Raw genomic sequence first — 23,430 nt, 5'->3', positions numbered from 1 at the left:
AGACCTGGTGCTCTACTCTGCTACTAAAGTGACTTCTTAAAGCACTAATCTATTTCCTGCTCACTAAACTTCAAAAGCCTCCCATTACCTTTAGAATCAAATATAAATTCCTCTAGACTCCTGGAACCACTGGATCTCTTTAAGATTCAATGTAAATCCTGTCTTCTGCAAGAGGCTGTTCCAGGTCTATACCACATCTAGAGCTTTCCCTCAGGAACTGCCTTCAATTTGCCCTGCATATATACATATGTACCCATATGTGTATATATACCTATGTATTCACAGGTATATATACATACGTACCCATGTATATATATCCATGTCAATATATGCTGTATAATATACACACACGTATGTATATAAAAATTATGTTGTATGCACATAGGCACTTGTATCTTGTCTCTCCATTAGAATTTAAATTTCTTGAGGGCAAAGACTTTTGCTTTCCTTTGTATCTTCATTGATTAGCACAGTAACTGTCAAGTAGTAAGTCCTTGATAAATACTTATTGACTTGTTGACCCCTTTAGAACTCTCCCTTGTTAAAAAAAAAATCCCTTAACTTTTCTGAGTTTTAGTTTCCTGTGTAAAATGGAAATAAGATTTGCACTACCTACCTCACAGGGTGTGGAGAAAAAACTTTCTCTGCATGAGATATTATTTTTATTACTTCACTGGCTCACAGGTTGCTTCATTTCTCTTCCCCCTCACCCCAATTCTATTCAAGCTAGTTGGCATAACTCAAATACTTGGAGTTACCTATTTGAGCCAACTGTAATTTAGAAAGGACAGGAGGGGAGTAGTCTACTTTAATTGGACACCTTTTGCCATATAGCATAATGAATGAACCAGTACACACAGGCAGGGAAGGAAAGTATGATAGGAAATGATTAATGGTGTTTTTACATGGATATGATTAACTAGTGCTAAAAAGGGTTCTGTTTTTGTTTGGTTTTTTTTTTTTTGAACCACACCTGTGATTTCAGTAGGTGTAGGGGGACCTTTTAATGGCACCTTTCCCCTGAAACTTATAGTCTTATAGAGTTACCAGGGGACTGAGATATTAATTGACTTGTCAAAGGTCAATCAGTCTGTGTCACAACCCAAGTGTTCCTGTCTAGAGGTCAGCTTTCTGTCCACTAAGTGATGATGAGTAGTTGGTACAAAGGAAATAGAAAATCTCATGCAGTTCTTGGCTATCACACTGGCTGTTTACCACAGTATCAGTCTTTCTTCAGTCAACACCTTCAGTACAGTAAGCTGTCAGGTTGTGTGCCTTTTGTCATTGTAAATGTCTGTTCTTTTTAGACTGCCCCCATACATTTCCCCTTCCTTTTCCTGGCTTCTAATCCTATTCTCTCTTGCTCTCTCTTTCTCAATAAGTATTTTTCTTCTAAGAGAGAATATGAGGATGTCTCTCTTCTTCCCCCCCTCCCCCTTTGCATTCAGTACAACCCATTTGGTTCTGACCTAGGGAGAAAGGAATGAAGACACCAAGCTTGTACAGCTGGAGGAAATGCCTGTTTTTTTGAAGATTTTAAATAGGCAACTAATGAGTTTTCCATTCATTCTGAGTTTAGGGGACTGCTGTCACTTCCAGGGGTGCATTTTACAATTTAAAAAAATGTCTATGTATACACAGGCAGACACTCATAAATTACACCTTGGGTGATAGACTTTGTGTCTATCAAGTATCTTTGTGTAAAGATACTTGAAATGTAATTATGGTCTGAAATTGAATAAAATGTGAAAGGATCTTACAACAGTGGCTGACTTTAAAAACAAAAACATTTATTTTTAATACATGGAGAGAAAGAGAGCTGGTAGGAATGATAGGGAAAGAAAATGATCCTGTAATTTAATTGGTGTTGGAACTTTCCAAGAGAAAACTCCCTCTACAATTACATGTTAGATACCTTTGGTGAAATTTAGGCCTACTTACCCATAGCATTGAGAGATGAAGAGGTTTGCCCAGGTTCTTAAAGCCACTGTGTGTCATAGGCAGGACTTAACGTTCTCCATCAATCTAAGAGAATAAAAATTGACTTATTCTGTCTCAGGTCTGGTCACACAGTCTGGGAAAAAGCTACACAAATTGGCAGGAAGGAGAGAAGGCTCCACCCGTTCATTTCCACCATTTGAAATACCTTTTATTCTTAACCATTGGAAATCCTCCTCGAAGTGACCAAGATCACAAAAGTCAACCTTCAGTCTTCTGTAGGTGACAAATGCAGTCAGCTCAACAAATCAGTTTGATCTGAACCAAAATAAAGAAAAGGATTTATTCCCAAGCACTATAAATAATTTCACCTAAAAAAAATCCAACCTAGGCAAGATCAATCTGTGAGTCTTAGGACTTAAAAAAGAATACTGTTTAGATTCTTTTCACAAAGGTGGATGGGATTCAAATCTTGACTTACACCCAAAAAAACCCAGTGTTTCAGAGCCACCGAATGCGGACAGACAACTAATTCCTAGCAAATGAGCTCAAGAAAAGTGGTGACCTAAATCTGGGAAGCTGGGTATTTCCAAGGAAACTACCCATTTCCCCCATTCTCTTCCAACAAAGCACTGTAATGAAATGCATAGCAGATCCAATTCACTGCCACACCTTCTTGAGCTAATTAGATTGACTATAGTTTTCCTTTAGTTCTTGATTTTGCTCCCACTGGAGCAAACTACCCCTCCCTACCCCAAACCTAATACACATATCTCCCACACCCTCATCCCAACTTTATTTACATATCAAGCTAGAAAGGAAACACTATGGATCCAATTAAGAATGTAGGACTTCCCTAAGGCAAACAGCAGAACAAACCAGTAGTTATTTTTTACCTTGTGCATTATCCATTCTCTGGTTATTTTTTGTGGAGTGGGGCACGATTAAGAGGAGAATAAAGAACAAAAATCTAGCTTGAAAGGAGTGAAACCAGGCATGTCAGCTGGTACTGCCCTGACCTTCTGGGACTAGCTAAAGAAATTAGTAGGAATTCCCCAGAATCTTTTTGTAAATCCAAACAGATGTTTTAGAATGACCAAGATAGAGTTTACTTATAACTATGGTAAAGAAAAAAATAAGCTTTATCTCACCCCTTCCCCTCAATATAAATCAAAATCTCTTTCCTTTCTTTGTGGAGTGGTGGGAGACTACAAGCGAGTGTAGAATGCTGCACATGCTGTTTTTGGATGTAGTTAGTACGTCCCTTGATTTTACAGAACTGTTTTATATTTTTAAAATCTTTAGTACAAGGAATGGTATAGGAATATATTCAGAAACAAATAGGATGTTTAAAAACAAAAGCTATCTTTAAAACTCAAAAAAAATAATATTAAAAATTTTACAGATGTGGAATTGAGGCAAACAGGGTTAAGTGACTTGCCCAGGGTCACACAGTTAATAAGTGTCTGAGGCTGTATTTGAGGAAAAGTCTTCCTTATTCCATCTCATCTGTAAAATGAGCTGGCAAAAAAATCCCAAATGGGATTAAGAAGAGGCAGATATGACTCAACAATCATTGTAGTTTGACTCAGTTCAATGTCCACTGAGCCTTAAGAGAAGACCCATGTATGAAGGACAATCCTTATGATTTTTCACTGACAGAGGTTATAACTCAGGACTGCTAAAAGTTCCTCCTGGCCATATACTGTTTAATATTTCCATCAACTGACCAACAGGATGGAATGAAATTCATTACTCTTAAACCTAGACTTAAGATCTTAAGGTCATCATAGAAGTCACAAGCTGACAATTTCTAAATTTCTATGATTTTAGGTAAATGGGAGGATATCCATTTGACACTTCGGATCTGGTATCTTACTTTTCTGGTTATCATGTGTGCATGCCTCAGCTCCCTGGCTAGATTGTAAATTCTTTAAATCCTTCAAAGACAGGTATTGGTTCCTGTGACTGAGGATTGGTCCAGAGATTGTATCAGGATAGGGATCTCTCTGATGAAGAAACTAATTTTGCCAGTGCAAGTGGGCTCTTCTCTGCAACTCATGGTCTTAGACAGTTTGTTAGAATCATCTAGAGGTTAAAAGGCTTGCCCAAGCTCATCCAGCTAGTAAACTTCTGAGGCAGAATTTGATCTCAGGTTTTTCTGAATCCAGGGTTAGGGCTCTTACCACCTTAGCACCATAGCCTAGGTGTTTGTTCAAACACTAAGGTGTGGCATTTGTAAAGGGTGATATCATCTTTCCATTTTACTCAGCTTTCCTTTCTTTAGATTATGTAACAACTGGTTTAAAAACTCGTGTTCTCTGACCTATAGGAATTAATTCTTTATAGGGAATATTTCTACAAAGCACAAAGCATTTTAGAATTGGATGAGACCTCAGAGGACATCTAGTCTGGTGCATACCTAGAAAAGAATCTCATCTACAAGCTTGAGATCTCTAGTCTTGGTGCATCCCCTAGGTAGTCCAGTCAAGTCAATGAGCATTTATCAAACATTTACTATGGGCTAGGCTATGAGCTAAATTCTGCAGATTTAAAAAAAAAAAAAGGCCCAAAATAGTCCCTGCCCTATGGAGCTCAAAATCAAATTAAGAAGATAATGTGCAAATAACTATGTACAAAAAAGATATTATTGTTCAGTTGCTTTTCATTCATTACCAACTCTTCATGACTCCTATGGTCAGTGAGGTCACCAAGAGTCAGATAGGACTGAAGAACAACTAGCAGTCTGATAAAGAAGAAAAATGGAATTTTTCTGTCTCAAGTCTGGTTCAAATACTTAGAGTCTAGAATTGGAGTGTCCTGTGACAGGAACAACTTAGGAGGCCAGGGTCACTAGAATGCAGAGTACATTGAGGGGAGTGTGGTGTGAGAAGACTGGAAAAGGACAAGGTTATGAAAAACCTTGAATGTCAGAGGATTTTATGTATAGTGGATAGCATGCCAGTCCTGAAGTCAGGAAGACTTGAGTTCCAATCCAACTTAGACATTTACTAGCTGTGTGACCCTGGGCAAGTCACTTCACCCTGAGGTTTCTTCATCTGTAAAAATAAACCGGAGGAGGAAATGGCAAGCCACTCCAATATCTTTGACAAGAAAACTCCAAATAGGGTCATGAAGAATCAAAAACACTAATTGACTAAATAAAAAGGAGGGGAATAGGGAGTCACTGGAGTTTATTGAATAGAGAAATAAGATGGTTCTGCCAGCCCTTTTGGAAAATCCGTTTAATTATTCCACTTTTGCTTCTTAACAACTCTAATTATTAGCAAGTATCCCCTTATAACATGAAGTCATGAAGCCCTACCTCGATTATAGCTGTAAACCTGTGCTGAGGAATGTGTGTCTTTGCTAACTCTAACCATTCATTTGTTTGCTTTGGAGGAGAACAAAAGACAGGTGCCCACAAAGAACTCAACTGAGCCAAAAGAAACCACTTTCTCAGAAGGCTGAAAAACAGGGCAAAAAAGAAAAATGTGGCAGCCTCGGAGAGGAAAACAGGGGCATTGTTCTATGCGTTGCAAGAGTGTGCTTTCATCGAAGCCTTATGTTATGCTGAAATGAGAATTTCAGTAACTAGAGGATGTCTCACATTTGAAACAGAAACCTTCCTGCCCGGCCTTCCATGAGTCCTTTTCTTTCAGTCTCTGCTTTGGCCGCCTTCCAAATATGAGCTTGAGAGTTAAAATTCATTTCCTGCTCCCAAAGCTTCAGCAGCATGAAGGACTGAGGGGGGAGGGGGCGTAAGGGAAGAGGGAGGGGCCCTGGAGTTCAAAGGTTAGTTTAGGAGGAGGGAACTGTTTATTTTGCCATGCCTAGGATTTGTCTTGATAGTGAGTGGCTGTAAAAATCAAGAGATTTAAAACAAAAGTCGCTGGGGTTCTCTAGCTCAGTCAAGTCATCTAGGCTCTTAAAATCTAGTGCCTAATTTGTTTTTTTAACTACTTAAAAGATATGGACTCATACGGAGCTGAAAGAAACTAAGGAATTCAATTTATCTTCAATCTACAAGTTAAGGGACTTAGCCCAGGTTATAGTCAGTGACTGACAAACTGGTTATGTACTGGCTCTCTCCATCCTGTAACTTTTCTCCAGCATCATACACATAAAGTCTGCCTTGTTGTATCCAAACAGTGAAGCTGGGGTAGTACTTCATGACTAATTAATTTAACGGTATTGACCTTCTTGTGAACCTTCTAATGTTTTCTTTTCTATAAAGAGATCAATTTGAGCAGCTTATGTAACATAAAAGTATATAAAATATGAGTGGTATACAACCATCCTTATGAGCTCTTCAATACAACAGAAATGGTGGTAGTTTGGGAGTCAGAAGAGCTAGTTTTGAATTCTAGATCTGCCTCATAATAACTATGTGATTTTGGATAAGTCATTTGATTTCACTGAGCCTCAGTTTCTTCCACTATAAAATCAGGAGTTTGGACTACATGACCTCTAAGTTCCCTTATATCTCTGTCTTTGATCCTTTTATTTACTGGACACTAAAACCTAATAGTGGGCAGTTACATGGCAAAGTGGAAAGAATGCTGAACTTGGAATCAGAAAACTCATTTTCCTGAGTTCAAATCTGGCTTCAGACACTTAGTAGCTGTATGACCCTGGGCAAGTCATTTAACCCTGTTTGCCTCAGTTTCCTCATCTGTAAAATGAGCTGGAGAAGCAAATGGCAAACCTTGCCAAAAAAACTCCAGATGGGGTCACAGAGAGTCAGACACGACTGAAATGACTTAACAGCCACAAAGACGAATGAACAAGGAAGCCAGATGCTATGGATTTAGAAAATCAAGGTTTGAATCATGATTCCCCTAGATATCTGAAATTCTATGATTCAAGGAGTAGAAGGTAGGCCATGTCATTTTCCTTCTTTCTAATTGAATAAACAGAAATTAAGTTTGCTTTCCTGGAAAGAGTGTCATAGTTGTAACCATCACCAGCCAAAGCTAGAGGAATAATCCCAAAAGAAAAAAAATGAAACCTATCAGGAAAAGGTAGATAAATGCTATACTAAATTTCCTAATTAAAGTGTGTTAATGGCTCTAAAGGAAATGCTTCTAATTTGCAACTATTAACAAAAGAGAGAAAGTGAGGCCTGGAGATCACCCTAGAGTTAAAAGTTTATACAAGCCAAGAACTGTGGGGAAAATTCTTAATTGTTCTGGAAAAATAAACAACAGTAATTCTAGAGAATAGGTCCGATTGCTTCTTGGGAGGAGGTTAGGTTTTTCAAGAAGCTAATAACTCTTAAATCAATCTGATAGTTTTAAGCCTGAGGGGGGTAATTTGCATAAATCTAGGGGTGATTTGCATAAACTTCTCGAGCACTGAATTGAAACAATTAGACCTTTTCATCACCATGGGTAGTAAATAAATCCTAAAACATAGTGCCTGAAAATGACATTATTTTACAAATAGAGTATTTACATAAATTGTAGAGGTTTGTGGGTGGGGCAAGCAAAGCATTTTAGTCTTGAGTGGCAAAGTCAGAACTTCTTTTTAGAAACCTTCTCTGGTTCATTTCCCTAAATTCATTCTTATAAGGATCAAACTCAGGAATCTCTTTTTGCTTTCTTTTCTCATAACATCTTTCATTGGGGGTATCTTTCCTTGGGTAAGTAGGAATAGATCATCATGATAGTAGTAACAGTGAGCACTTACGTAGTGCCTACTCTGTGCCAGACACTTTAAAAAATATTATCCACTTGATCCTCACAACAACTCTGGGAAGTAGGTGCTGTTATGATACCCATTTTGCATGAGGAAACTGAGGCAGATAGAGGATTTGTCATCAAAGTGACTTGTGCAGCATCACACAGCCAGCTATTGTCTGAGATCACATTTAAACTTAGGTCTTCTTGATCTGTTGTGTCACCTAGCTGTCCTAGTGAAATGACTCACTTCTGGGATGGTAGAATCATAGATCCAGAGTTCAAAGGGCCCCAACCTAAACCAGAGCTCAGCTACAAAAGTTATTACTACTAGAATCATAGAGAAATTCATAATCTCTCCTTTTTTTAAATTAAGAAATTTGAAATCTGTGAGACAAGGTAGCATTGAGTCAGTCAAGAAGCATTTATTAAACACCTTCTATGTGCCAGACATTGGACCAAGTGCTGGATTTATGGTCAGACGGTCTCTCAAGGTCCTTGGAAGGCCTGTGATTGTCTTATTTTGACAGGACTGTTGCTTGTCCTTCCTTCTCAAAGAGCACCATGACATCAGGAAGGTGATGCCAATGACATGCAAGTGAGTTGAAGTGAGGGAGTCACCAACCTCACTTTCTCCTCTGGATCCATCTGGGTCCAGTGGCCAGATATACATCAGGACCACTGGAGATGGCCCCAGATGCAGTGAAAAACCTTGGCCTTTTAAAATTAAAGTCTTCAGCAGGTTTGTGTTTGGCTGAGGCAACAACCATTAAGCAAATTGGAAGTCTCTTGATTTTATATTGTTTAGTTAAACTATCTTTCACTCTTGCCAGATTTTCAGTTTGCCTACCCTCTTTCTTTCCTGTTGTGTTTCTTCCTTCCATCTCCAGTGTGACAAATATTATTTCTGCATTTCCTATTGAATAGCACCTGTTATTCAGAGATGAACTGTTACCTTCAAAGGTAGACAGAACCTCAGGGGACTGGTACTGGACAGGAAAAAAGTGAGGTTGTCCACAGTGGATACAAGAGGGTGAGGTCCAGTGGGGCACTAGTGGGGGTGGGGGTGGTTGTACTTTGGGTAGGAGATCTGTAGGTCTGAGCTCTCTTCAGCTACGAATCTCACCTTCCTAATATGTGAGCGCCACGATTGTTTCATTTTTTGTATTTCTATCTCTAGCGGCTAGTACTATGCCTCCTACATGTTGTTGTTCAGTCATTTCAGTTGTGAAACCATTTAGGGTTTTCTTGTCAAAGATACTGGAATGTTTGCCATTTCCTTCTTTAGCTCATTTTATAGATGAGGAAACTGAAGCAAACAGGTTTAAGTGACTTGCCTAGGGTCACCCAGCTAGTGCCTGAGATCAGATTTGAATTCTTCCTGACTTCAGACTCAGAGCTCTATGTACTGTACCACGTATGTGCTTAATAAATGTTTGATCATTAATGAATTTACAAATGAATGAGCTAAATTAAAACACACAGGTCTTGAATAAATTTTGTGTAAAGAATTTTATTTATGGGGAAGGGAGAGGGGAAGAATATAGGGAGAAAAATTGTAATTAAAAATTACATGTAATTAGAAAAAAATGCTTTTAAGTGGGAAAAAAATTTTTAAAAAGAATTTTATTTATTTAGTTTAGCTTTATAAGCAGGAAAGGGTGTGGTTAGTGTTCCACCCACCTAGGGGTGGGGTCCTAGGTGTTGGTACTTTCAAATGTTTGGAAGGATTTTTCAAGGGCTCACTTTTAGAATGCTTCCATACTTTAGATTTTTTGGGGGGGGAGGGAAAGGAGTCAGGGGAAGGAGGAGGAAAAGAGTAGGAACCAGGACCAGGGCCACAACTAAAAACCCAACATAATATCACAGTCTCAGGACACTAAGAACTTATATCAATATTCAATTTTCTCCCATCTGCCCATTTTTCACTCATAAGATTCCATTGTTACCAAAGCCACTATTAGCCTTAGTCTTGAGTCGTTGGGGTGGGATCTGGATAGGAAACAGGGAGAAAAGCTCTGAACCAGCTGGTAGGGATTAAGCCTCTCTCTAGCATAGGCAGTGTTTCCTGAATCTAGTCTGGTGTTGTCACGCAGGCTTCCCCCTCTTCCTTTATTTAGAGCTGTAGGAAAACCAGTGTTCACAATAGATACTAAAAAGACACCCTTGGGTTCTCTCCTTATCATTTACATTCCTCTTTTTTCCTCTACCCTTTCTTGATCTGGTCTTTCTGTACCTTATGCTCCTGCTGGATCTCCATTTCCCCACTCCTTTGCCCAGGCTTAGCCCCTCTCTACAAGTATGGACCCAGAGAAGTTATTGGAGCCAAGTTTCGGCAGCACAAATTTCACAGGCTTGTTCCCAGAAACTCAATACTAGAAGGCACCTCACAGGCCATTTAGTCCAACCTATACAACATGAAAGCTAGTATGGTGTAGGGGAAAAGGGAAAGAGAATTTTAAAAAATATATTTATTTATTTTTAGTTTTTAACATTCTCTTTTATAAGATTTTGAGTTCTAAATTTCCCCCCTCCCTCCACTTCCCTCTCCCCAAGGCAGCAAATAATCAGATATAGGCTCTACATATACATTCATATTAAATCTATTTCCACATTAATCATGTTGTGAAAGAAGAATCAGAACAAAAGGGACAAACCATGAGAAAGAAGAACCCCACCCCCACCCCCCAAAAAAAGAGAAAGCAAGAGAGTGAATAATATGCTTCAATCTACATTCAGATTCCATAGGTTTTTTTTCTGGATGTGGACAGCATTTTCCATCATGAGTCTTTTGGAGTTTTCTTAGATCCTTGCAGTGCTGAGAAGAAATAAGTCTCTCAGAGTTAGTCATCGTACAATGTGGCTGTTACTGTGTAAAATGTTCTGGTTCTGCTCCCCTCACTCAGCATCAGTACATGTAAGTCTTTCCAGGTTTTTCTGAAGTCTGCCTGCTCATCATTTCTCATAGCACAGTAGTATTCCATTACATCCATATACCACAACTTGTGCAGCCATTTACCAATTCATGGGCATTCCCTCAATTTGCAATTCTTGACCACCACAAAAAGAGCTGCTGTAAATATTTTTGTAAAAATAAGTCCTTTTCCCTTTTTTATGATCTCTTTGGGATACAAATCTAGAAGTGGTAGTGCTGGATCAAAGAGTTTGCACAGTTTTATAGCCCTTTGGCTATAGTTCCAAATTGTTCTCCAGAATGGTTGGATCAGTTCACAACTTGGATGGAACATTTATTTAGTACTTACTATGTGCTTAATAGTGTGTTAAGCACTTATTAAGTGCTTAATAAGAGCAGTGCTCTGAATGCTTTATCAATATTGTTATTTCATTTGATCCCTACAACAACCCTGGGAAGTAGATGTAAAATGGTAAAATGGTAGATCCCCATTTTATAGTTGAAGAAACTGAAGCACAACAGAAATTAAATGACTTGCTAAGGTCCTCATAGCTAGTGCAGTGGGTGTTCAAGGCTGGATTTGGGCTCCAGTCTTCCTGACTCCAGACCCAACCTAGCTGCTTCTGGGTAGGGTTCTGGACTTGGAATATTGAAGACCTGGGTTTGAATTCTACCCAGACATGTTCGAGCTGTGTGACTCTGGATAAGTCACTTTAACCTCTCAGTGCCTCACTTTCCATATCTGTAAAATGAAGAGATTGACTCAGACCTCTGAAGTCTCTTGTAGTTCTAATATCTGTTGTCCTATGTGTCCTCAATGAGGGGCTATCTAATGTAAGCTTGAGTATTTTCAGTGAAGGGGACTCAATTCCTGTTGAAGTCAGGAAAAAACAATTAAGTACTTTACCAAACCATTGAATTAAGAAGTGTTAACAGTGGAAAAGGAGGTAGACATTTCACATGTATTATGAGTAAAGTGGAGGGATGACCAATTTATATAGCATTGCAAGGTTTGCAAGTTAGTCAATCAGTAAACATTTATTGGCTTCTCACTAGATAGAGTACTGGGCCTGGAGTCAGGAAGACTCATCTTCCTGAGTTCAAATCTGGCCTCAGACACTAGCTGTGTGACCCTGGGCAAGTCACTTAACCCTGTTTACCTCAGCTCTATAACATGAGCTGGAGAAGAAGATAGCAAATCAATCCCAAAATGGGGTCATGAAGAGTTAGACACAACTGAAACAATTGAACAACAAATTAGGGGTCAGCTATTGTATTAGGGGCTAGGAATTCAAAGACAAAAATGAAACGGTTCCTATCCTCAAGTAAGGAAGACAACATGTAAGTTTTAACAAATATGCCATCTATTTAAGAATAGGGACTAGACATGATTATGGAAATCATGGATGAGGAAACTCCTGTTTACCAATGTAAGATGCCATTTTCTCTATGCTTTTTTTTTTCTTTTTTTGGAGGAAAGAGGCAAGGCAATTGGAGTTAAGTGACTTGTTCAAGGTCACACAACTAGTAAGTGTCAAATGTCTGAGACCGGATTTGAACTCCAGGGCCTGTGTTCTAGCTGCCTCATCTCCCCCCCCCCCCTCCTTTTTTTTCCTTTTCTTTTTTTCTCTATACTTTTTAAGTCAGAGAATTGCTTCGAGCACTGAAAAGTTAGGTGACTCCTCTAGGGTTATTTTGGGAGGAAACATGATTATGGAGGAATTAGATTTGAAGCCCCTGGGTGTCTGAGTGCTGGCCCTTCCACTTCTGATGTGATCTTGGCCACTTCACCTCTTCATATCTAGAGGGGTGTTTCTAGGTAGAAACTGAGTGCCTTTCCAACTCTAAATTATTTGTTTTCCGGAAAAGAGGTACAGGCCAGACCAGTGGTTCTCAAACATTTTGGTCTTGGGACTCCCTTTACATCTTAAAAATTATTGATCCCAAGGAGTGTTTGTTATGTGTTATGAGTATGTTATTTCCATTTGATATTTATTGTATTATTAGAAATTAAAACATTTTTCAGAGGTGTGCTGGAGCCTGCTCATACCATGAGAGTTGATTGTTAAATTTTCAGTGTGATTATCAGAAATTGTCAAATGCTACAAGTGAACATTTGATTTATTGTTTTGTTGGTTGTCTAGACTTGAGAAAAATGGCAGAGAAAATATTAATAATGCAGATTAAACTTCAAAGTGTATCCTGTGTACATTATTTTCCTGGAGAGCTAGTTTTTAAGCATTTACCAACATATTTTAGCTATTAGGATTATTATGAAAATAGTTTTCATATCATGAATCCCTTGAAAGTATCTCAGGGACCCCACAGGTCCCTGGATCACACTGAGAACTGGGCAGGACTGAGGATAAGATTGTGTTAGGAAACTGGGAACTTTGTCGATAGCTTTGTTTAAGTAATTTAAGCAATCACAGCCAGTTACATTCCTGCTCTGTAAAATGGGGCAAATAGCATAGAAGCAAATTAATAAGCAACATGAGGGTAGGAACTAGTCATCTACAATTTATGTATTTCCCAGTGTTCTCTTTATAGCAGAGGCTTAATAAATGTTTATTGAATAAGTGGCTTGTTTTTATTTTGGTTGTGTTTTGTGCTTACTTTTATACGTACATGTGTTTCCTCCAACCAGATGTAAATTCCTTAAAACCTGGAAATGTTTCAAGTTTGTATTTGTGTTCCTAGGGCCTAATTTTGTGCCAGGTAGTCACTTAAGAAAGGCTTGGTGTTTAATTGATTGCTTGATTAACCACTGTAGTCTATTTTGTCTTCTGTAAAATTGGTATAGAAAGAAGGAAACAAGCATTTTGGTGCCCACTTATGTTAAGAACTTTACAAATATTACCTCATTTGGTCTTTACAACAACCTGGGAGGTAGGTGCTATTATTACCTTAATTTGAAGTAAACTGAGGCACACAGAGATTAAGTGACTTCCCTACAGATCACATAGTTGGTAAATGCCTTAGGCTGGATTTGAACTCAGGTCTTCCTGACTCCAGGTGCTCTATCCCCAGCAAGTTAGATGTCTAATAATACTTGTCCTACTAAAATTCACAGGGTTGTTGTGGACATGAAAATGTGTTGTCAAGTGCCATTTCATTGTGAATATTATTATTAATTTTTGTTGTTGTTCAGTCATTTCAGTCATGTCTAATTCTTTGGGACCCCATCTTGGGTTTTCTTGGCAAAAATATGAGAGTGGTTTGCCTTTTCCTTCTCCAGCTCATTTTCAGATGAGGAAACTGAGACAAACAAGGTTATAAATGACTTTCTTAGGGTCACACAGTTAGTAAGTGTCTGAGGGTGAATTTGAACTCAGGAAGATGAGTCCTCCTGACTGCAAGCCTCGTACTCTGTCCACTGTGTCACCTAGCTGCTGCCTATTAAAAGCTTAATAGAACAGTTTTACTCTAAGGAAATGGCATTTTAAGGGTGTCCCATCTGACACCCCATATTATCCTGAAGAGTCTTATGACAAATGCAAAGATGGGAGGCAGTGTGAATGCAAAGCTATTCCTCAGCTCCCATGCCATAGGGCATATTTTATTTATGTCTCAGATAAGAAAGGGGCCAACTAAGGGAATAATTATTCAAAAAACAAAACAGACCCCCAAATGCAGCATATAGTGAACTCCTGATGATGTGATTTCAAAGCTGCTCCATTTGAAATCCTAAGTAAAGCTTTTCTCCCATCTGAGTTCATGGCATTCCCCTCCTTTCTTTCCTCAATGGACTCAAGGTCAGGAAATGAAAACAATTTGTTGGATGATGGAGTAGGCCTACATGATCTCTAAGATACTTTCCTGCTCCAACATTTTGTGTTCCTCTAATTCTGCAAGACATTTTCCCACATATTTATATGATGCACATCTAGGCAAAATATAAATAACTTTGGGATTTTTTTATATTGCTGTTTTTCTTCAGTGGGGCAGATAATTGTGTTGCCTTATGTGTGTGTGTTTGTCCTTCATTGCAGAAGAACATGCCATCAGAGAGGAATGATGACATGACTTGCACTTGACTTTGTTTTGAGTGAGGGAAGGCTTATACAGCCTCACTTCTCCTCCAGAGCCATTTGAATTCAGTGACCAGATATTCATCAGGATGACTGGAGATGACCCTGGATGAGGCAATTGGGGTTAAGTGACTTGCCCAAGGTCACGTTGCTAGTGAGTGTCAAGTGTCTGAGGTGAGATTTGAACTCAGGTCCTCCCGACTCCTGCACTGGTGCTCTATCCACTACACCACCTAGCTGCCCCTGCTCTATGTGAAGAACTCTGCTGAAGACTGAAATGATAGCTCTGGTGACATCTCATCTCATCTATCTATATATTTCAAGACAAGTACTGCCACATCTACCAAATATCCAAATTGACAATTTTTCCATCTCTCAGGACAAATATCCCTGTGGCTCCATCCCACCAAACATTTGGCATCTTGTTCTGTTCTCTGTGGTCCCAATGAAATCAGTCTGTTAATTGGGATAGCTCTTCTGTCCTTTGCTGTCTTTGCTAGATGATGGATATGGCATTTCTTCATACTAAAAATTATTTCTTACACCTTTCATCTTGGCCTCTATTTGTCATGCAACCATGATGATAGGAGAATCAGTATGTTATTTTTTTTTTTTAAATATGTGTGTGCTCTTCCTTCTTCAATGTGAAGGGAATATATCATCTTGATGTATTACAGAGCTGAATATTTTTGCCCTTATCTTCATGGATAACTTATCATTAGCTGGTACTATACACATGTGACTGAAATTGATTTAGGCTGTTTTGTTACTTGGAACCCATTCCATTCAAGTGCTCCATAGAAAAATGTTGAGACCTTCTGATTGAGAATTTAGCTCAATCCAACAAACATTTATTAATCATCTATTTTGGATCAGATATTACATTTTTCTCTGGGCAAGTGAGAAATCTGTTTGCCCTTAAGAAGCTTATATTCTAATAGGGGAAAGAAGAGAGAGTGCATGTATACAGACCCATAAGTATAAAATGCCTCCAAAATAAAATATCAGGTAATTTGGAAGAAAAGGGGAGAACACTGACAAGGAAAGGAGAGTAAAATGAAAGAAAAACATGTTAACAGGCAATTTAATAGACTGGAAGAGACCTTAGAGCTCATTGAGTTCAACCTTCAAATTTTTATAGCACCTGGGTGGCACAGTGGATAAAGCACTAGCCTTGAAATCAGGTAGATTCATCTTCATGAGTTCAAAGTTGACCTCAGACATTTACTAGCTGTATGACTCTGGGCAAGTCACTTAACCCTGTTTCCTTGTTTATAAAAGGAGCCAAAGAAGGAAATGGCAAATCACTCCAGTATCTGGTTATGAAGAGTCAGACATGATTGATTAACACCTCATCTGGCAAGAAGCAGGTAGGTGGCTCAGTGGATAGCTCTGAACTTGGAGTAAGGACGACATGAGTTCAAATGCAGCCTCAGACTGTGTGACCTTGGAAAAGTCACTTAACCTCTGTTTGCCTAGGAAGCAGTTAGATGACTCAATGCTTAGCCTAGAGTCAGGAAGACCTGAGTTCAGTTATGACCTCAGAAACTTACTAGCTATGTGACCCTGGGCAAGTCTTCCCTTAGTTTCTTTGTCTGTAAAATGACCTGGAGAAGGAAATGACAAAGCACTCCAGTATTTTTGCCAAGAAAACCTCAAATGGGGTGTCAAAGAATCAGGTAACAAGTGAAACAACTGAACAAGAAAACAACTCTCAAAGCTTGAGCTAGCATTCCTTTTTTTTTTTTTGTCTATCTCTAACTTCTATTGTACTTTTATCTTTTCAAATTTTTTATTCTGTTGATGTATTTTGTTTCAATTTAGCAGAAACCTTCCAAAAACCACATAAACTAGCCTCCCCACAAAGAAGATGGCTTGTAAACAATGTAAGGAAAATCACCGAAAAGGGCATTTATGACTGATGGTGCTTTCTACTTTCATTATTTATGGTTTATTAGCAGAAAGACTGTGGGTTCAATTTTTAATTATTTGGTACCAGTGATCTCCATTCTATTTGATTTATTGATGTCTTCATACCTTGTTGACTCCGCTTCCTTTATTTCATGCCATTTCACACAGCTCTTCTCTTGTTCCTCTGAATTCTTCATACTTATTGTTCTTTTTGTCACAATGACGTTATATTATGTTCACATACCACAATTTGTTCCATTATTCTTCACTGCTGTACTTTCCTTGAGGTGCTTTATAATTACCACTTTATTACATACTGTCACTCTCTGATTCTCTGCAGCACATCATTTAGCACTTTATTTTATCTTGCCTCATTCTTTACAAGTCTCATATGTGTATATTTTATTTCCCCATTGGGAATATAATATCCTTTTCTCAGAGGCTACATCTTATGCTTTTTTGGATCCCTGACAGCACTAGCCATATAATAGGCCCTTTTTAAATGTCTTTGGATTATTTGATTGGCTGACTCTGACATTCTCCTCCATCAAAAAGGCCAGGGATAGTTCTCCACGATCCAAGGACATTTGTGTTTCTGTTTAGTATGCCTAAGTCTGCTATGAAGAGTGAAGTGTAGGAAAATTTGTAGATAGGAAAGTAGGAAGATTTGTATGAACTGATACAGAATGAAACAAGCTTAAAGCAGAATAGTAATATGCACAATGACTACAACAATGCAAATGAGCAGATCATTGAAAGGAAGCCAAGCTCTGAATAATAAAGCAATAATATTCCTGAAGAATAGATAATAGACTTGAGGGTAGACTCCTGTTAGATGAGACCAATGTATTAGTTGTGTTTGCTTAATTGTCTTTCTTGGTCATAAGGGTTCAATTCTGTCTGGGAAGGGTAATCTGTTCAGAAAAGACCATGAAATTGTAAAACAAGAACATTGGGCCTCACCTCCAGCAAGACTTGGGTTCAGGCTCTGTCCTCTAACACTGACTGGCTGTGTGACTCTGGCCCAGATGCTTATCCTCTCAGAGGTCTCTAAGACTATATGGTTGCAGAGAAGGTGCTGACATGTATTGGTAGAGGAAATTGAAGTTACCTATAATGATCAAAGGACAGTTGTCATCCTTATTCCAGTTTTGTCTATCATGTGAAGGATAGTCAAAATGAAATGAGGGTAAGTATTGGTAAAAAAAAAAAAAAAAAAAAAAGGAGGGACTGAAAGCAAGATGGACCCTCAGAAGGCTATAAAATGGTCCAGGTAGGAGCTAATGAAGGCCTGAATAAGGATGGAGACATTAGAGGAAAGGCAGAGTCAGATTTATAAGAACATCACTTGCAAACTTAACCAACAAGAGTGAATTAATCAAGCTAAGAGCTGCTTCTAAGCATTTAGACCTTAAACGGAAAGAGGAAACGCCTTAATGTCTACCACCATAATGGTTCAGCTTGAATCAAAGTCAGGAGCTTAGAGTAAGGTTGTTAGTGTACAAGAAAGGGCGAGGTTACTTGAAATTCACAATTAAGCAGCTTCCTGTTTTGAAGATGTAGTTCAACAATGATGGCAAACTGCTTCAAAGATAAAAATGGATGCTTGCCAGCTTTTGGAAAGCACCAATCTCCTTCACTTGCTTCATTGTTTGATGACCAAGGGGTCACAGTTCTCTCTGCATTGTTTTCTCCTTTCTTTTCTTTGTTAGACTGTTAAAATTCCTGCTGAAAAATAAATTATGCTTTCCAATTTCCTCTTCTTGATTCAAGAAGTTAATTATAGAGAAATTAGTAAAGATATTATAAATGAGGATACTTTTGTTTTTCTATATTCTGCAATTTCTACACACAAAGAAGTAAAAATAATAGCTTTGCCCCCACCCTTAACCCCCAACCTTTGGAAAAGATACTTCAAAATATTTCTCCCAAGGCTCAAATATCTTGGCAACAATTTTTTTTCTCCCTTTCCCCTTGCTCTGAAAGAACACTGTGTCTGGAACATTACTTCTCATTATATCTTTATCCCTGTGCCATAGATTCTACATTATCCTCCCTACACTGTAGGTTTCTGCCAAACTGAACCACTAGCTGTTCCCTGAACTCAGCATTCATTCATCCGTTTTTTCTTCCTTCTTTCCTTCCTTCCTTCCTTCCCCTTTTCTTTATTCCTTTCTTTCCTTCTCTCTCTTCCTTCCTTCTTTTCAGTCAAATTTATTTATACCATAGGAATATAGTTTTATTGGATGTTTGAAACTGAATATCCAAGAAACACTTCAACATGTCCAAAACAGATTTCATTATCTTTTCCACAGATCTGATCTTTTCCCCAAGTTCCCTGTTTCTGTCAAAGACACTACCATTCATAAAAATCTCTCAGGTTCACAACAATTCTTCACTAGCTCTCACCCGATATTTCCAACTGGTTGCCCAATCTTACTGTTTCTACTCCCACAACATCTCTGGCATCCAACCCTTTCTTTCTACCCACACAGCCTCATCATTTCTGTTGCAATAACCTCCTAATTGGTCTCTGCTTCATCTCTTCCCAATCAATCCTCCATTCTTTTGGCAAATTAATTTTCTTTAGGCATATATCTGACCATGTCATTCCCCTACTCAATAACCTTCAGTGGCTTTCTATTGCCTTTAGCATAAAATATAAATTCTTTTGGTTAGTTTTTAACGCTCTTCACTACCTGACCTGAAATGCTCTTTCTAGCCTTGTTGTCCATTATTCCCTCTTTCTTGCTTTCAGATCTAACCAAATCGGTCCTCCTTCTGTTCGCCACATGAGACACTCCACCTTTTGTCTCTGAGATTTTCCACTGTCCCCATTCCTGTAATGCATTTCTTTCCCATTGTTGCCTTACAGAGTCCTCTCTTCCATTGTGATGACACTCAAGCGTCACTTGCAGATTTTTCTAATTTCTCCAAATATTGGTATTCCCCTTCTATCAGCTCCTTGAGAGGCAGACACTGTATTTTGTCCTTCTCAGCACTTAGCACAATGCCTGGCACCATAGGTACTTAATACATGCACATTGATTTTAATGTATTTACATTTATTTTTTTTATAAATATGCAGCTTATTCTGTGTAAGTACATATATTTTGTTGTCCCTCCCCCCAGTGGAATCTAGAGATTGCCTCCTTCTTTATATTTATATCCCTAGGACTTAGCTTAGGACCTGGCACATAGGAACTTAATGAATACTTATTGATTAATTGATTGAGAGTTAGTGCCAATGGCAAGCCTCTTATAACTTAGTGGATAAGACTTGGAGAGGTGCCTGACATTGGAAGTGGTTAAGTACCTTGCCCCAGATTGGTTCAGTTTTCAATCTTATCCAACACTTCATGACTCCATTTGGGGTTTTCTTGGTGAGAGAAATTATTATCAAATAGCCAGTTGTTAATATCCTGGGAGATTCAGGATTTTTTCCCTTTCTATTTCCTTATTCTCTACTAGCTCAAATCAGCCTGAGAAGAACAGGGCTGATAATGAGATTGGACTTTAACCTTCTCTTCTATCTTGTTCAGACCCCACCCAAATGGGCAAACAGGATTAAGTGACTTGCCCAGGGTCACCCAGCTAGTAAGTGTCTGAGGCCAGATTTGAACCCAGGAAGATAGGTCTTCCTGACTCTGCACCCAGCACACTATCCACTGTGCCACCTACCTGCCCTATTATTTTTACCCCTGGTTACATAGTCAATATTAGAGGCGGATTTGAACCCATCTTCTAGACTCCAAATTTAACATTTTATCAATTGACAATCAGTCACTTTCAAGTAGGCATTTATTGTCAGGTACTAGGGTAGGGAATACAAAATCACAAGGAAGAAATCTCTGCCCTCAAGGAGTCTAAAATCTATGGGAGGGAAGGGTGGGGAATAGCATTTATATTTACAAATAGTTACAAAATAGATATCAAGTAAATATCAAGCAATTGTGGGAAGTTACTAGCATCTCAGAGATCCGGAAAGGTTTCATGCATGTGGTGATACTTGAGCTGAGCTTTGAAGAAAACTAAGGTTTCTAATGTAAACTGTGGTACACTATATGCTGGTTTGCTCATGTAGTCTGTGTGTTCACATGGGTTTGTCTAGATGTGGCTCACCGCAAGGGAAGAATAAATATCTCTAGAGTTTTCTCCCCCAATCCTGTTCCAAGGGAGACTTTGATTCCTGCCAAGAGTTGATGAAGAAGGTTGGGGCCATTCTGCTCTCCTCAGATAAAGGAGGTATGAATTTAGAATTATATCTCTCTGCACTCTTAGATATTGTTAGTCTAGGGGAAATATTTTTAGGTTCAAAATGTATTCCTAGATTAGAGAAATGCAAATCAAAACAACTCTTGGAGTACCACATCACACCTATCAGATTGGCTAACATGACAAAACAGGAAAATGATAAATGAGGGAATGAAGATGTGGGAAAATTGGAACATTAATTCATTGTTGAAGTTATATACTGATCCATCCATTCTGGAGAGTAATTTGGAACTATGCTCAAAGGGCTATAAAAATGTGTATCCTCTTTGATTCAGCAATAGAACTTCTAGGGTTGTATGCCAAAGAGATCATACAAATGGGAAAAGCACTCACATGTACAAAAATATTTATTGCAACTGTCTTTATGGTGGCCAAGAACTGGAGGTTGAGGGGATGCCCATCAATTGGGGAACGGCTGAGCAAGTTGTGGTATATGAATATAATGGAGTGCTATCATGCTATAAGAAATGATGAACAGGTGGACTTCTGAAAGACCTGGAAAGACTTATATGAACTGATGCTGAGTGAAATGAGCAGAACTAGGAGAACATTGTACACTATAACAGCCACAGTATTCCATGACTGACTTTTATTGACTTAGCCCTTCTCAGCAATGCAAGGACCTAAAATATTTCCAAAGAACTCATGATGGAAAATGCCATCCACATCTAGAAAAAGAACTATGAAGTCTGAATGCAGAGCAAAGCAGACTATTTTCTTGTTTTGTTTTGTTTTTTCTTTCTCATGGTTCTTCCCACTCAAATTCTTCTATACAACATAACTAATATGAAAATATGTTTAATAGGAATGTATATGTAGAGCCTATATCAGATTGCATGTCATCTTTGGGGGGAGGGAAGGAAGGAGGAAAAAATTTAAAACTTAAGAAAGTGAATGTTGAAAACTAAAAATAAATTAATAATTAAATAGAAGATGTATTCCTAGATCTCTATCACTTAATGGGGGAAAGAGTGCTCCAAATGAATTCATTTAAGGCTTAACATTCTTCCCACCCAATTCTAGTTTGGCAATGAACATATGTAGTGAATATTGAATAAGCCCATTTAATGAGTCAATAGTAAAACAGAAATTGGAGAAGTTAGACATAGAAGAATGTGTTAGACAGTAAAGAGTAAATGAACTCTCCCACTGGGAGCAAGATAACTCAGCTCAACCAAGACAGAGTTTCAGATCTTACCCTAGGGGAAATTCCCTGAAGTCTCCGATGTAATACACGGGATAAGGACATGCCAACTCCTCCTCATGTTAGCTTCTTCTCACAATCTTTCTCTCCCTTTCAGGACCTGAAGAGAGTCTGGAATCTTATGTCTTTTCTCTTGAAGTTGGAAGCTAGATGACCAGAATCTCTCTTTTCTCAAGCTCTCAACCACTTTGGCTCTTACTCAGGCATGGAACATGCCTCCACCAATGAGGAGAATCATTACCTAAATGGGTTTTGAGGAGAGAGATTCAATAATATAAGAGGCAGAGTCAATCAGTCGATAAACATTAGATCATGAGCACCTCAAGGAGAGGCACTGTCTTGTATCTTTCTTTATATCCCCATCACTTAGCACTGAGTCTAGCATATGAAAGGCATTTAGCAAATGATCATTGACTGACTCCATCTAGCTGTAAAATGAGGAGAATAGCACTTACTTCCCAGAGTTGGGAGTATTAAATGAGATAATATTTGAAAAAGTACAGGTTCTATATAAATGTTTATTCCCGTCTCCTTTCTTCTCTCATAAGATCTATCATGATATTTGCTAAGTGGGTTAGCCTTGTAGGTCAGGCATGACTGAAATTAGTGTTTCTCAGGATTGAAATGTAATCTAAAAATCTGTGTACCATCTAACAGTTAATTTAAAAAAAAAAGGTTTGCTTATCTATAACATGAAAAGAACAATAAGCAAGAATACAACACTGGTTTGGGTAGACCTGGCCTCTCTCTTTTCCAGAAATGCACCTGATCAACAGGGTACATTGGATGGGTAGCTTGTGGGGCATTGGAACATCTGCCAAGTGTGAGGGGCACCAAGTTTTTATGAGCTTCTTAGGGTACTAGGAAGCCACATTAGTGGCTTGAACCACTGGATCCAGATGGCTCTGGAGGAGAAAGTGAAACTGGTGACCTTGCCCAGTCCTCCTTCACTCAAATCAAAGTCAACTGCAAGTCATGTCATCATCTTGATGTCATGGTCCTCTTTGAGAATGAAGGACAAACACAACAACAACCTCTCTGCCCCAGACCAATGAAGTCTGAGGGAGTTTCTCTACCTTTTAGGGACAACCTAGCTGAGCCAACATGGCAGAATTGTAGGTGAATAGGAAGCCACATCAGTGATTTTAGCCTTAGTCCTGTGGACCAATCAAGCCTCTGTTTTTTAGGAGGAAAAAATCCCCAACAACCTAACCTAGCCTTTATGGCAGTAACTGCCAGATACTGCTCCTACCAGAAGTGAGAATATTTGCATAGTCTGGTAAGGGTACCTCATCTCTTTCACAGTTAGATATTTACCAGTAAATTCATACTCCCCACTTCTTTTCCAAATTCCATAATGATGACAGTAATGATGACAATAACTGACATTTATAAAGTGGTTTAAGGATTGTTAGGTACTTTACATTCATCAGATCATTTGAACTTCATCACAGCTCTGTGGAGTACTATTCCTCT

The 23,430-nt window shown here is 38.6% G+C and overlaps 1 long non-coding RNA gene across 2 annotated transcripts; it reads right to left on the bottom strand.

Moving 5' to 3' along the window:
* Positions 1-1,769: 1,769 nt before the first annotated feature.
* LOC140506791 (uncharacterized) lies at positions 1,770-22,298 on the bottom strand. 2 transcript variants are annotated; one of them, XR_011968093.1, is made up of 3 exons: positions 21,949-22,298; positions 2,147-2,256; positions 1,770-2,025 (listed from the first exon to the last, which is right to left on the bottom strand). It is a non-coding gene; the product is annotated as an uncharacterized lncRNA (long non-coding RNA). The 2 variants fall into 2 exon arrangements; XR_011968092.1 differs by having other exon boundaries at positions 1,770-2,256.
* Positions 22,299-23,430: the final 1,132 nt, after the last annotated feature.

Source organism: Notamacropus eugenii, chromosome 5 (genome assembly GCF_028372415.1).
Source record: "Notamacropus eugenii isolate mMacEug1 chromosome 5, mMacEug1.pri_v2, whole genome shotgun sequence".
Taxonomy (NCBI): Eukaryota; Metazoa; Chordata; class Mammalia; order Diprotodontia; family Macropodidae; genus Notamacropus; species Notamacropus eugenii.
The sequence above is the reverse complement of the archived record's forward strand: the minus strand, read 5'-3'. Positions and strand labels throughout refer to the sequence as shown.